At 38.1% G+C, this 11965-nt stretch overlaps 1 non-coding gene across 1 annotated transcript; it reads right to left on the bottom strand.

Annotated features, from left to right (window-relative positions):
* Positions 1–8735: 8735 nt before the first annotated feature.
* On the bottom strand, positions 8736–8843 carry LOC112759964 (small nucleolar RNA R71). The gene has a single exon (XR_003180424.1). It is a non-coding gene; the product is annotated as a small nucleolar RNA R71 (small nucleolar RNA).
* Positions 8844–11965: the final 3122 nt, after the last annotated feature.

The raw sequence follows: 11965 nt of genomic DNA, 5'->3' as shown, positions 1-11965 counted from the left end.
TAATAATAGAAAGTGATTCGGGAACCCAAATCGAACTCTCACTAAAATTTGAATTCTCTGCTTCAAATAATCAAGTTGAATACGAGGCATTACTAGCTGGTTTGAGGCTGGCTAAGGAGGTAGGAGTTCAAAAACTTATCATCTTCAGTGACTCACGAATACTTACATCACAAATAGAAGAGAACTACCAAGCTAATGATCCCACCATGAAAAATTACCTAGACAAAACCAGAGAACAGCTCAGACAACTTGGGGAATATGAGGTCCAACATATACCCCGAGAGCAAAACGCCCGAGCTGACACCCTTTCAAAGGTAGCCAGCACCAAACCAGGGGACAATAATAGAAACCTCATCCAAGAAACGCTGCAAAACCCATCAATCTCAGAAGAATAAAAGGTTCTAACCATATCAGTTCAGGATCAAGGGTGGATGACTCCCATAATCAATTACCTCAAGTCAAAAGCACTCCCCGTAGATAAAAATGAGGCAAAGAGGTTGATACAAGAAGTACAGTACTACACTATAGTGGGCGACATCTATATAGGAGAGGGATTTCAAGACCCCTCCTAAAATGTGTAGCGCCTTCAAATAGAAGGGAAGTCCTAGAAGAAGTACACAGTGGCATGTATGGCAACCACTTGGGGGCACAAGCCCTTTCAAAAAAGGTACTCCGAGCTGGATTCTTCTGACCAACCTTACAAAGAGAAGCGACAGAGTTCGTCAAGACATGTCCATCATGTCAAAAGCATGCTAACTTCCACATCGCTCCACCAGAAGAGCTCATTAGTGTAATATCACCTTGGCCGTTCGCAAAGTGGGGGCTAGACCTCCTCGGACCCTTTCCCCAAGGATCCGGACAAGTCAAGTTCCTCATTGTAGGGGTAGAATATTTCACAAAATGGATTGAGGCAGAGCCCCTAGCTAATGCCACTGCCCAAAGAAGTCAGAAATTTCTATATAGGAACAGTATCACGAGGTTTGGGCCCATACTCTATTACCACGGATAATGGCACTCAATTTACTAACACAGGTTTCAGGAACTTGGTAGCCGACTTGAAAATAAAGCACCAATTCACATCCGTAGAACACCCACAAGGTAACAGACAGACAGATGCTGCCAACAAAGTCATACTAGCTGGGTTAAAATAGAGACTACAGGACGCAAAAGGGAGCTTGGGCTGAAGAGCTCCCCCAAGTCCTATGGGCATATCGGACAACTTCACACTCCACCATAGGAGAATCGCCCTTCTGACTTGCTTACGGAATGGAGATAATGATCCCAGTAGAGATAGAGGAACGATCCCCTAGAAGGATCCTCTACAATGAAGAGGCCAATACCAAAAATCAACAGATAGAACTCGACTTAGTTTAGGAAGTCCGAGAAAGAGCTCGGATTAGAGAGGAAGCATTAAAGCGATGAATGACTTCAAGGTACAATCAAAGGGTAATCCAGAGAAGCTTCGCCAACAATGATCTCATCCTAATTCGAAACGACATCGGAGCAGGTCGGTCAGGAGAAGGGAAGCTAGCAGCTTACTAGAAAGGTCCCTACCGAGTTAATTAAGTACTGGGAAAAGGCTACTACAAGGTGTCCGACCTCGAGGGACGAGAGCTACCAAGGTCATGGCACGCCTATAATCTAAGAAGGTATTATAGTTAGAAAGTAATAAAGATCTTAGGTCAAGGCGCACTCTTTTTCCTGAAAAGGTTTTTTAATGAGGCACCAAAACCGAGATCTATAGAATTGCCCAACTTAGAAGGGTAAACACTCATATGTATATATTCCTATCTACATGCCTATTTTTCTACTTGAATGAAGTTTTTCAGATTCTAAAATTCCCTACCAAGACGCATTAATCTGAGCGCAAAAATTCACTGCCTGATCACCACAAGGTCGGCGAGGTGAAAACCAAATTCACCGCCCGATCACGATAAAGTTGGTGTTCATACCCTGGGTCGAACTGTACGACCTGGGCTAATAGAAGACAAGTCGACCGACCTCTTCAGGTCAAGATTACCCGAGCTCCTCTAAAAGAGCTTGGCTAAATCGATACAGGAATCCCAAACAGGCCCAATTAAGGGAACGAAGCCCAATCTAAGGGCAGCTAAAGCCTGAAAGGATAAGGGCGACTCCCCTTAAGATAAGATGACTTCACTCAAAAGATAAAGATAAGATAACTAGCTTATCTTATCTAGAAAGATCACTCTACACCATTATAAATACACTGGAGCACCCAGGTATAACTCATACTGTGATTCTACAAAAAACCTGCTTAATACCCTTGCTAACGTGAGCATCGGAGTCTGACGTGGCAGAAATTGGCGAATTAAGAATTGTTATAAGATATACGTTGCAAGTATAGTTCTTAACCAACCAGAATTCTGCTTATCAATTTAGAAGGGTTGTCACAAAAATTAAAATTAAAATACTGGGAGTATGAATCCCAGGTCGTCTCCCAACGAGTTACAAAAAAGTGTGCTATTTTATTAATCAGATGTTTTCAAAAAGGGTTTGAGTTGAATAAACAGGAAATTAAATTGGAGAAATTAAGTAATTTAAATAAAAGCCTTGACTGGGAGTAGATTAGTTGGAAGCCCTATTCTTGTTGAAGTACTCTCAAGATTAATTGATATTGAAGGTTGTTCTGTTTAGTTATCCCTTACTAGGTAAGGGAAAGTCAAACAAGTTGGAATGCTGTTTCTATTCACAAGTTCCAATTCGCTCAATTGAAAAGGATTAGTGTCAGTGACTAGAGAGCATTCCAACAAGAAACCCAATTACAATTTTTCTTTTAAGCATCCCAACTCAAGGGTTCCTTTCAATCAACTCCCCATCAAGTTAGGGAACTACTCGCTCATTGTGAATGTAGAACTCATAACATAGGAAAGGGAATTAAAGAAAGACATGATAAATAAAACTCAAAGGAATCAATTAAAAATAAAAGTAATTCTTATATTAATAAATTCTAAAATAATCCAATAGTAAAATTGAGTAAATTAAAGGACATGGAAGTGTAAAGCCAAGTAAAGAAAACGAACTAGAATGACGAAGTCTTGATGAGGTAATAACTCTTCTCAATATCCCAATGCAAAGAGCAATAGAAATAAAAATCCTAAGAACTATAAATGTGTAGAGAGAAAACCTAGAGGAGGAGTAAAACTAGATGTAAAAACTAAAAATTGTGTGGAATGAATGTTGTTCTGGTTTCTGCATGTTCTCTGGCTCTAGTCTGCTTTTCTCGGCCGAAAACTGGGTCAAAACAGGGCCCAAAATCGCCCCCAGCAAATTCTGCAGATTATGCAAATCGCGCACGTCACGCGATTGAGTCATTCATGCAGACGTGTCATTCATCGTTTTGCTTTGCCACGCGGGCGCGTCGTCCACGCCTCTGCGTCACTTATGCTATTACAATCCGCGCGGTCGCGTGAGCCATGCGGCCGCGTCACTTCTCGCTTGTCATCTCCTTAATTTCTTGTGTTCCTTCCATTTTTGCAAGCTTCCTTTCCAATCTCCAACTCATTCATGCCCTATAGAGCCTGAAACATTTAACACACAGATCACGGCATCGAATGGAATAAAGGAGAATTAAAATACATAATTAAAAGTCTCTTAGGAAGCAAGTTTTCAATCATGTAATAATTTTAGGAAGGAATTATAAATGCATGCTAATCATATGAATAAGTGGGTAAAGATAATGATAAAACCACACAATTAAGCACATTATAAACCATAAAATAGTGGTTTATCAACCTCCCCACACTTAAACATTAGCATGTCCTCATGCTTAGTTGAAGGAGATAAAATAATGAGTAGGAACATGTAAAACTCATGCAATGCAATGCAACCTATATGTGTGAATGCAACTATATGATTCTTGTCCACTTGATCAATAGTAAATAAGCTCTTCAAAACAATTACAAATCAAATTCCACTAATTCAATTCTCGTACAGTAAGAACAGATAAAAATGCAAGAAGGTAGCTCATGAAAGCAGAAAACATAGAATTTTAAACATTGAACCCTCACTGATGATGTATGTACGCTCTAATCTCTCTAGTGTATAGGGCAATCACTCTATCCTTCTCTGATCATGCTCTCTAATTTTTTTTTGTTCTTCTCCTAATCAATCAACAACATCTAATATACCAATGCAGACATCATGAGGTCTTTTCAAGGTTGTAATGGGGCCAAGGTAATGGTAAGGATACATATATGGCTAAGTAAGCTTATAAACTAAATCTTTAATTAACCCAAGCTTTAACATAACATATATATATTCTATATAACTTTAGAATTCATACCTAGCTACTGAGAATTTCCCTTTCACATTCCACACTCATGTATCAACTTTTTATCTTAATTTTATCATACATGCATTGATCTTTGGATTTTTAACTTAACATTGGGGTAACTTTGTCCCCTTATTTATTTATTGAATATTTTTTTTTCAACATAAACATAAAAATAAACATAGCTTATCAATGCACATAGATTTTCGATTCTTATAGTTTCACATGAGTAGGTGTCCAAATTTCCATTATATTATCATGACACATTTCCTTATTATCTTTTGTTCCCACAATTTTCCATACTTAATTAGCACACATGATGAGCAGATAATTTATACGCTTTTTGGCATTGTTTTTAGTAAGATCTAGTTACTTTTAGGGATGTTTTTATTAGTTTTTATGTTAAATTCACATTTCTGGACTTTACTATGAGTTTGTGTGTTTTTCTGTGATTTCAGGTATTTTCTGGCTGAAATTGAGGGACTTGAGCAAAAATCAGATTCAGAGGTTGAAGAAGGACTGCTGATGCTGTTGGATTCTGACCTCCCTGCACTCAAAGTAGCTTTTCTGGGGCTATAGAACTCAAAATGGTGTGCTTCCAATTGCGTTGAAATGTATACATTCAGGGCTTTCCAGCAATATATAATAGTCTATACTTTGGCCGCATTTAGACGACGCAAAAGGGTGTTGAACGCCAGTTCTACGCTGCAGTCTGGAGATAAACGCCAGAAACACGTCACGAACCAGAGTTGAACGCCAAAAACACGTTACAAACTGGCGTTCAACTCCATGAATGACCTCTACACGTGTAAACTTCAAGCTCAGCCCAAGCACACACCAAGTGAGCCCCGGAAGTGGATTTATACATCAATTACTTACTTCTGTAAACGCTAGTAGCTAGTTTAACTATAAATAGGACTTTTTACTATTGTATTTTACATCTTTTGATCATTTTTAGATCTCTAGCCCTCCATGGGAGGCTGGCCACTCGGCCATGCTTACCCTATATTCACTTATGTATTTTTCAACGGTAGAGTTTCTGCACTCCATAGATTAAGGTGTGGAGCTCTGCTGTTTCTCATGATTTAATGCAAAGTACTACTGTTTTATATTCAATTCAACTTATTCTGCTTCTAAGATATTTATTCACACTTCAACATGAATGTGATGAACGTGACAATCATCATCATTCCCTATGAACGCGTGCCTGACAACCACTTCTGTTCTACCTTCGATTGAATGGATATCTCTTGGATATCTAATACAGGGGACCGAGTCTGAGTTATTAAGTGTCTTCGTGGTATAAGTTAGAACCCATGGATGGCCATATCTGAGATTCGGAAAGTCTAAACCTTGTCTGTGGTATTCCGAGTAGGATCTGGGAAGGGATGGCTGTCACAAACTTCAAACTCGCGAATGCTGGGCGTAGTGACAGACGCAAAAGGATAGTAAATCCTATTCCAGTATGATCGAGAACCTCCAGATGATTAGCCATGCAGTGACATCGCATTGGACCATTTTCACAAGAGAGGATGGGATGTAGCCATTGACAACGGTGATGCCCTTACAGAAAGCTTGCCATGGAAAGGAGTAAGACTGATTGGATGAAGACAGCAAGAAAGCAGAGGTTCAAAGGAACGAAAGCATCTCTATACGCATATCTGAAATTCTAACCAATGAATTACATAAGTATTTCTATCTTTATTTTCTATTTATTTATTATTATTATTCGAAAACTCCATAACCATTTGATATCCACCTGACTGAGATTTACAAGGTGACCATAGCTTGCTTCAAGCCGACAATCTCCGTGGGATCGACCCTTACTCACGTAAGGTTTTATTACTTGGACGACCCAGTGCACTTGCTGGTTAGTTGTGCGAAGTTGTGAAGTTATGTTTGGACCATGGTATTGTGCACCAGTTATTGGCGCCATTACCAGGGAGAGAACGAACAACAAATTTTACAACCTCAGAGTAACAATTTTGCATTCCAAGTTTTTGGCGCCGTTGCCGGGGATTGTTCGAGTTTGGACAACTGACGGTTCATCGTGTTGCTCAGATTGGGTAATTTTCTTCCAATTTTGTTTTCAAAAAGTTTTCAAAAATCTTTCAAAAAAATTTTTTTCCTTTATTTTCGAAAAAAAAAATTTTCCCTTTTGTTTTCGAAAATTATTCTAAATTTTTAAGAATGAATTCTAGTGTTTCATAAAGCATGTTAAAGCCTGGCTGGCTGTAAAGCCAGGTCTAATTCTTTTGGATAGTGGGTTCCAACCATCAGCATAGAGGCAAGTTAATTTGATAACTAATGAGCAGTATATCTGAGTTACATACTAAAGCTTGACTAGCTATTAAGCCATGTCTAACCCTCAGATTGGAGCTTTAGACTAAAGAGCACAAGATTCCTGGAATTCATATTAAAAATTTTAGAATCCTTATTTTTCTTTTTCATATTAAATTTTTGAAAAAATCCAAAAAAAATTCATAAAATCATAAAAATAAAAAAAATATATTTTGTGTTGTTTGCATGAGTCTTGAGTCAATTTTTAAGTTTGGTGTCAATTGCATTTTTTTTAAAAAATTCTTTGCATTTTTCAAAAATTCATGCATTCATAGTGTTCTTCATGATCTTCAAGTTGTTCTTGGCCAGTCTTCTTGTTTGATCTTCATATTTTCTTGTTTTGTGTCTTTTCTTGTTTTTCATATGCATTATTGCATTCATAGTGTCTATACATGAAAAAATTTCTAAGCTTGGTGTCTTGCATGTTTTCTTTTCTTGAAAATTTTTCAAAAATAAGTCTTGATGTTCATCTTGATTTTCAAAGTGTTCTTGGTGTTCATCTTGACATTCATAGTGTTCTTGCATTTATCACATGTTTTGATCCAAAATTTTCATGCATTGAGTCTTTTTGATGTTTTTCTCTTTCTTCATTAAAAATTCAAAAATCGAAAAATATCTTTCCCTTTTTCTCTCATAAATTTCAAAAATTTGGATTGACTTTTTCAAAATTTTTTAAAATCTAGTTATTTTTATGAGTCAAATCAAATTTTCAATTTAAAAATCTTATCTTTTTCAAAATCTTTTTCAAAAATCAAATCTTTTTCATTTCTTTTATTTATTTTTGAAAATTTTAAAAATATTTTTTAAAATTCTTTTTCTTAATTTTACATCATATTTTCAAAAATATCATCAACAATTAATGTTTTAATTCAAAAATTTCAAGTTTTTTACTTACTTGTTAAGAAAGATTCAAACTTTAAGTTCTAGAATCATATCTTGTGATTACTTGTTAATCAAGTCATTAATTGTGATTTTAAAAATCAAATCTTTTTCAAAACTAATTTCAATCATATCTTTTCAAAAATATCTTGTCATCTTATCTTTTTCAAAATCATATCTTTTTAAAATATATCTTTTTCAAAAAATTTGATTTTAAAATATCTTTTCTAAGTTCTTATCTTCTTATCTTTTCAAAATTGATTTTTAAATTTGTTTCAATTAACTAACAAACTTTTTGTTTATTTCTTATCTCTTTCAAAACTACCTAACTAACTACCCCTCTCTAATTTTCGAAATACCTCCCTCTTTTTCAAAAATTCTTTTTAATTAATTAATTGTTTAAATTTTAATTTTAACTTCAATTCTCTTTTAATTTTTGAAAATCATTAACTCTTTTTCAAAATTAATTTTCGAAAATCCTCTTTCTCTCTCATCTCCTTCTATTTATTTATTCATCTACTAACACTTCATCTCACCCAAATTCGAACCCCCTCTTCCATCTGTGTTCGAATTTTCTCTTCTTCCCTTCTTTACATTACATTCTTTTCTTCTTCTACTCACACAGGGGAACCTCTATACCTGGGTAAAAAGGATCCCTATTATTATTATTTTTCTGTTCCCTCTTTTTCATATGAGCAGGAGCAAGGACAAGAACATTCTTGTTGAAGCAGACCCTAAACCTGAAAGGACTCTGAAGAGGAAACTAAGAGAAGCTAAAATGCAACAATCCAGAGATAACCTTACAGAAATTTTCGAACAGGAAGAGGAGATGGCAGCCGAAAATAATAATAACGCAAGGAGGATGCTTGGTGACTTTACTGCACCTAATTCCAATTTACATGGAAGAAGCATCTCCATTCCTACCATTGGAGCAAACAATTTTGAGATGAAACCTCAATTAGTTTCTCTAATGCAACAAAACTGCAAGTTTCATGGACTTCCATCTGAAGATCCTTTTCAATTCTTAACTGAATTATTGCAGATCTGTGATACTGTTAAGACTAATGGAGTAGATCCTGAAGTCTACAGGCTCATGCTTTTCCCGTTTGCTGTAAGAGACAGAGCTAGAATATGGTTGGATTCTCAACCTAATGATAGCCTGAACTCTTGGGATAAGCTGGTCAAGGCTTTCTTAGCCAAGTTCTTTCCTCCTCAAAAGCTGAGTAAGCTTAGAGTGGATGTTTAAACCTTCAGACAGAAAGAAGGTGAATCCCTCTATGAAGCTTAGGAGAGATACAAGGAACTAACCAAAAAGTGTCCTTCTGACATGCTTTCAGAATGGACCATCCTGGATATATTCTATGATGGTCTGTCTGAATTAGCTAAGATGTCATTGGATACTTCTGCAGGTGGATCCATTCACCTAAAGAAAATGCCTGTAGAAGCTCAAGAACTCATTGACATGGTTGCTAATAACCAGTTCATGTACACTTCTGAGAGGAATCCTGTGAGTAATGGGACGCCTCAGAAGAAGGGAGTTCTTGAAATTGATACTCTGAATGCCATATTGGCTCAGAACAAAAATATTGACTCAGCAAGTCAATATGATTTCTCAGAGTCTAAATGGAATGCAAGCTGCATCCAATAGTACTCAAGAGGCATCTTCTGAAGAAGAGGCTTATGATCCTGAGAACCCTGCAATAGCAGAGGTGAATTACATGGGTGAACCATATGGAAACACCTATAATCCCTCATGGAGAAATCACCCAAATCTCTCATGGAAGGATCAACAAAAGCCTCAACAAGGCTTTAATAATGGTGGAAGAAACAGGTTTAGCAATAGCAAGCCTTTTCCATCATCCACTCAGCAACAGACAGAGCACTCTGAACAAAATACCTCTAATTTAGCAAACTTAGTCTCTGATCTATCTAAGGCCACTGTGAGTTTCATGAATGAAACAAGGTCCTCCATTAGAAATTTGGAAGCATAAGTGGGCCAGCTGAGTAAAAGGATCACTGAAATCCCTCCTAGTACTCTCCCAAGCAATACAGAAGAAAATCCAAAAGGAGAGTGCAAGGCCATTGAATTGACCATCATGGCCGAACCCATAAGAGAGGAGAAGGACGTGAATCCCAAGGAGGAAGACCTCCTGGGACGTCCAGTGATCAATAAGGAGTTTCCCTCTGAGGAACCAAAGGACTCTAAGGCTCATCTAGAGACCACAGAGATTCCATTAAACCTTCTTATGCCATTCATGAGTTCTGATGAGCATTCTTCTTCTGAAGAGAATGAGGATGTCACTGAAGAACAAGTTGCCAAGTTCCTTGGTGCAATCATGAAGCTGAATGCCAATTTATTTGGTAATGAGACTTGGGGAGATGAACCTCCTCTGTTCACCAATGAACTAAATGCATTGGATCAACTGAGATTGCCTCAGAAGAAAAAGGATCCTGGAAAGTTCCTAATACCTTGTACCATAGGCACCATGACCTTTGAGAAGGCTCTATGTGACCTTGGGTCAGGAATAAACCTCATGCCACTCTTTGTAATGGAGAAACTGGGAACCTTTGAGGTACAAGCTGCTAAAATCTCATTAGAGATGGCAGACAATTCTAGAAAACAGGCTTATGGACAAGTAGAGGACATATTAGTAAAGGTTGAAGGCCTTTACATCCCTGCTGATTTCATAATCCTAGATACTGGGAAGGATGAGGATGAATCCATCATCCTTGGAAGACCCTTCCTAGCCACAGCAAGAGCTGTGATTGATGTTAACAGAGGTGAACTAGTCCTTCAAATGAATAAGGACTCCCTTGTGTTTAAAACACAAGGTCATCCTTCTGTAAACATGGAAAAGAGGCACAGTAAGCTTCTCTCAAAACAGAGTCAACCAGAGCCCCCACAGTCAAACTCCAAGTTTGGTGTTGGGAGGCTACAACCGAACTCTAAGTTTGGTGTTGAACTCCCATATCCAAACTCTAAGTTTGGTGTTGGGGAGTTTCAACAATGCTCTGAACATCTGTGAGGCTCCATGAGAGCCCACTGTAAAGCTATTGACATTAAAGAAGCGCTTGTTGGGAGGCAACCCAATTTTTATTTAATTATATTTTTTATTAGTTATATGTCTTCATAGGTTCATGATCATGTGGAGTCACAAAAACAACTGAAAAAATTGAAGAAAAATAAAAAACAGCAGAGGAAAAATCACACCCTGGAGGAAGGACTTACTGGCGTTTAAACGCAAGTAAGGAGCATCTGGCATTGAACGCCAGAAACAAGCAGCATCCTGGTGTTCAGACGCCAGAAATGCACACTGAGGAATAGCTGGCGCTGAACGCCAGAAACAAGCATCTGGCTGGCGTTCAGCGCCAGAAATATGCTGCATCTGGGCGCTGAACGCCCAGAACAAGCATCAATTCGGCGTTTAAACGCCAGAATTGCATGCAAAGGCATTTTACATGCCTAATTGGTGCAGGGTTGCAAATCCTTGACACCTCAGGATCTGTGGACCCCACAGGATCAACTCAGCATCTGTGGACCCCACAGGATCCCCACCTACCACCACTCACTCTCTTCCCTCTACTCAATGTTCATCCTTTCTTCCCAATAAACACTCTTCCCCAAAATTCTTCACCAATCACCTCAATCTCTCTTCCCTATCACCACTTCACCACTCACATCCATCCACTTTCCCCATAAACCTACCTCAAAAACTCCACCTACCTTTAAAATTCAAAATCAATTTCCCACCCAAACCCACCCTATATGGCCGAAACTAAACCCCCCTCCCCTCACTATATAAAGCCCTCCATTCTTCCTCATTTTCACACAACACAACCTTCTCTTCCCCTTCTTAGCCCAATACACATCTTCCTCCTCTCCTCCATATTTTCTTCTTCTTTTTCATCTATTCTTTCTTCTCTTGCTCGAGGGTGAGTAATATTCTAAGTTTGGTGTGGTAAAAGCATAAGCTTTTTGTTTTTCCATTACCATTGATGGCACCCAAGACCGGAGTATCCTCTAGAAAAGGGAAAGGGAAGACAAAAGCTTCCACCTCCGAGTCATGGGAGATGGAAAGATTCATCTCCAAAGCCCATCAAGACCACTTCTATGATGTTGTGGCCAAGAAGAAGGTGATCCCCGAGGTCCCTTTCAAGCTCAAGAGAAATGAGTATCCGGAGATCCGACATGTAATCCAAAGAAGAGGTTGGAAAGTTCTAACAAACCCCATCCAACAAGTCAGCATCTTAATGGTCCAAGAGTTCTATGCCAATGCATGGATCACTAGGAACCATGATTAAAGTAAGAACCCGAACCCAAAGAATTATCTTACCATGGTTCATCCAACGCTCCATCATCCCCACTAGCAACCGATCTGAAGTTACTGTGGATCGGGCCATCATGATTCATAGCATCATGATTGGTGAGGAAGTAGAAGTTTATGAAGTTATCTC

This window comes from Arachis hypogaea, chromosome 16, assembly GCF_003086295.3.
Source record: "Arachis hypogaea cultivar Tifrunner chromosome 16, arahy.Tifrunner.gnm2.J5K5, whole genome shotgun sequence".
In the NCBI taxonomy this organism is placed as follows: domain Eukaryota; kingdom Viridiplantae; phylum Streptophyta; class Magnoliopsida; order Fabales; family Fabaceae; genus Arachis; species Arachis hypogaea.
This window is presented reverse-complemented; position numbering and strand designations above follow the sequence as displayed.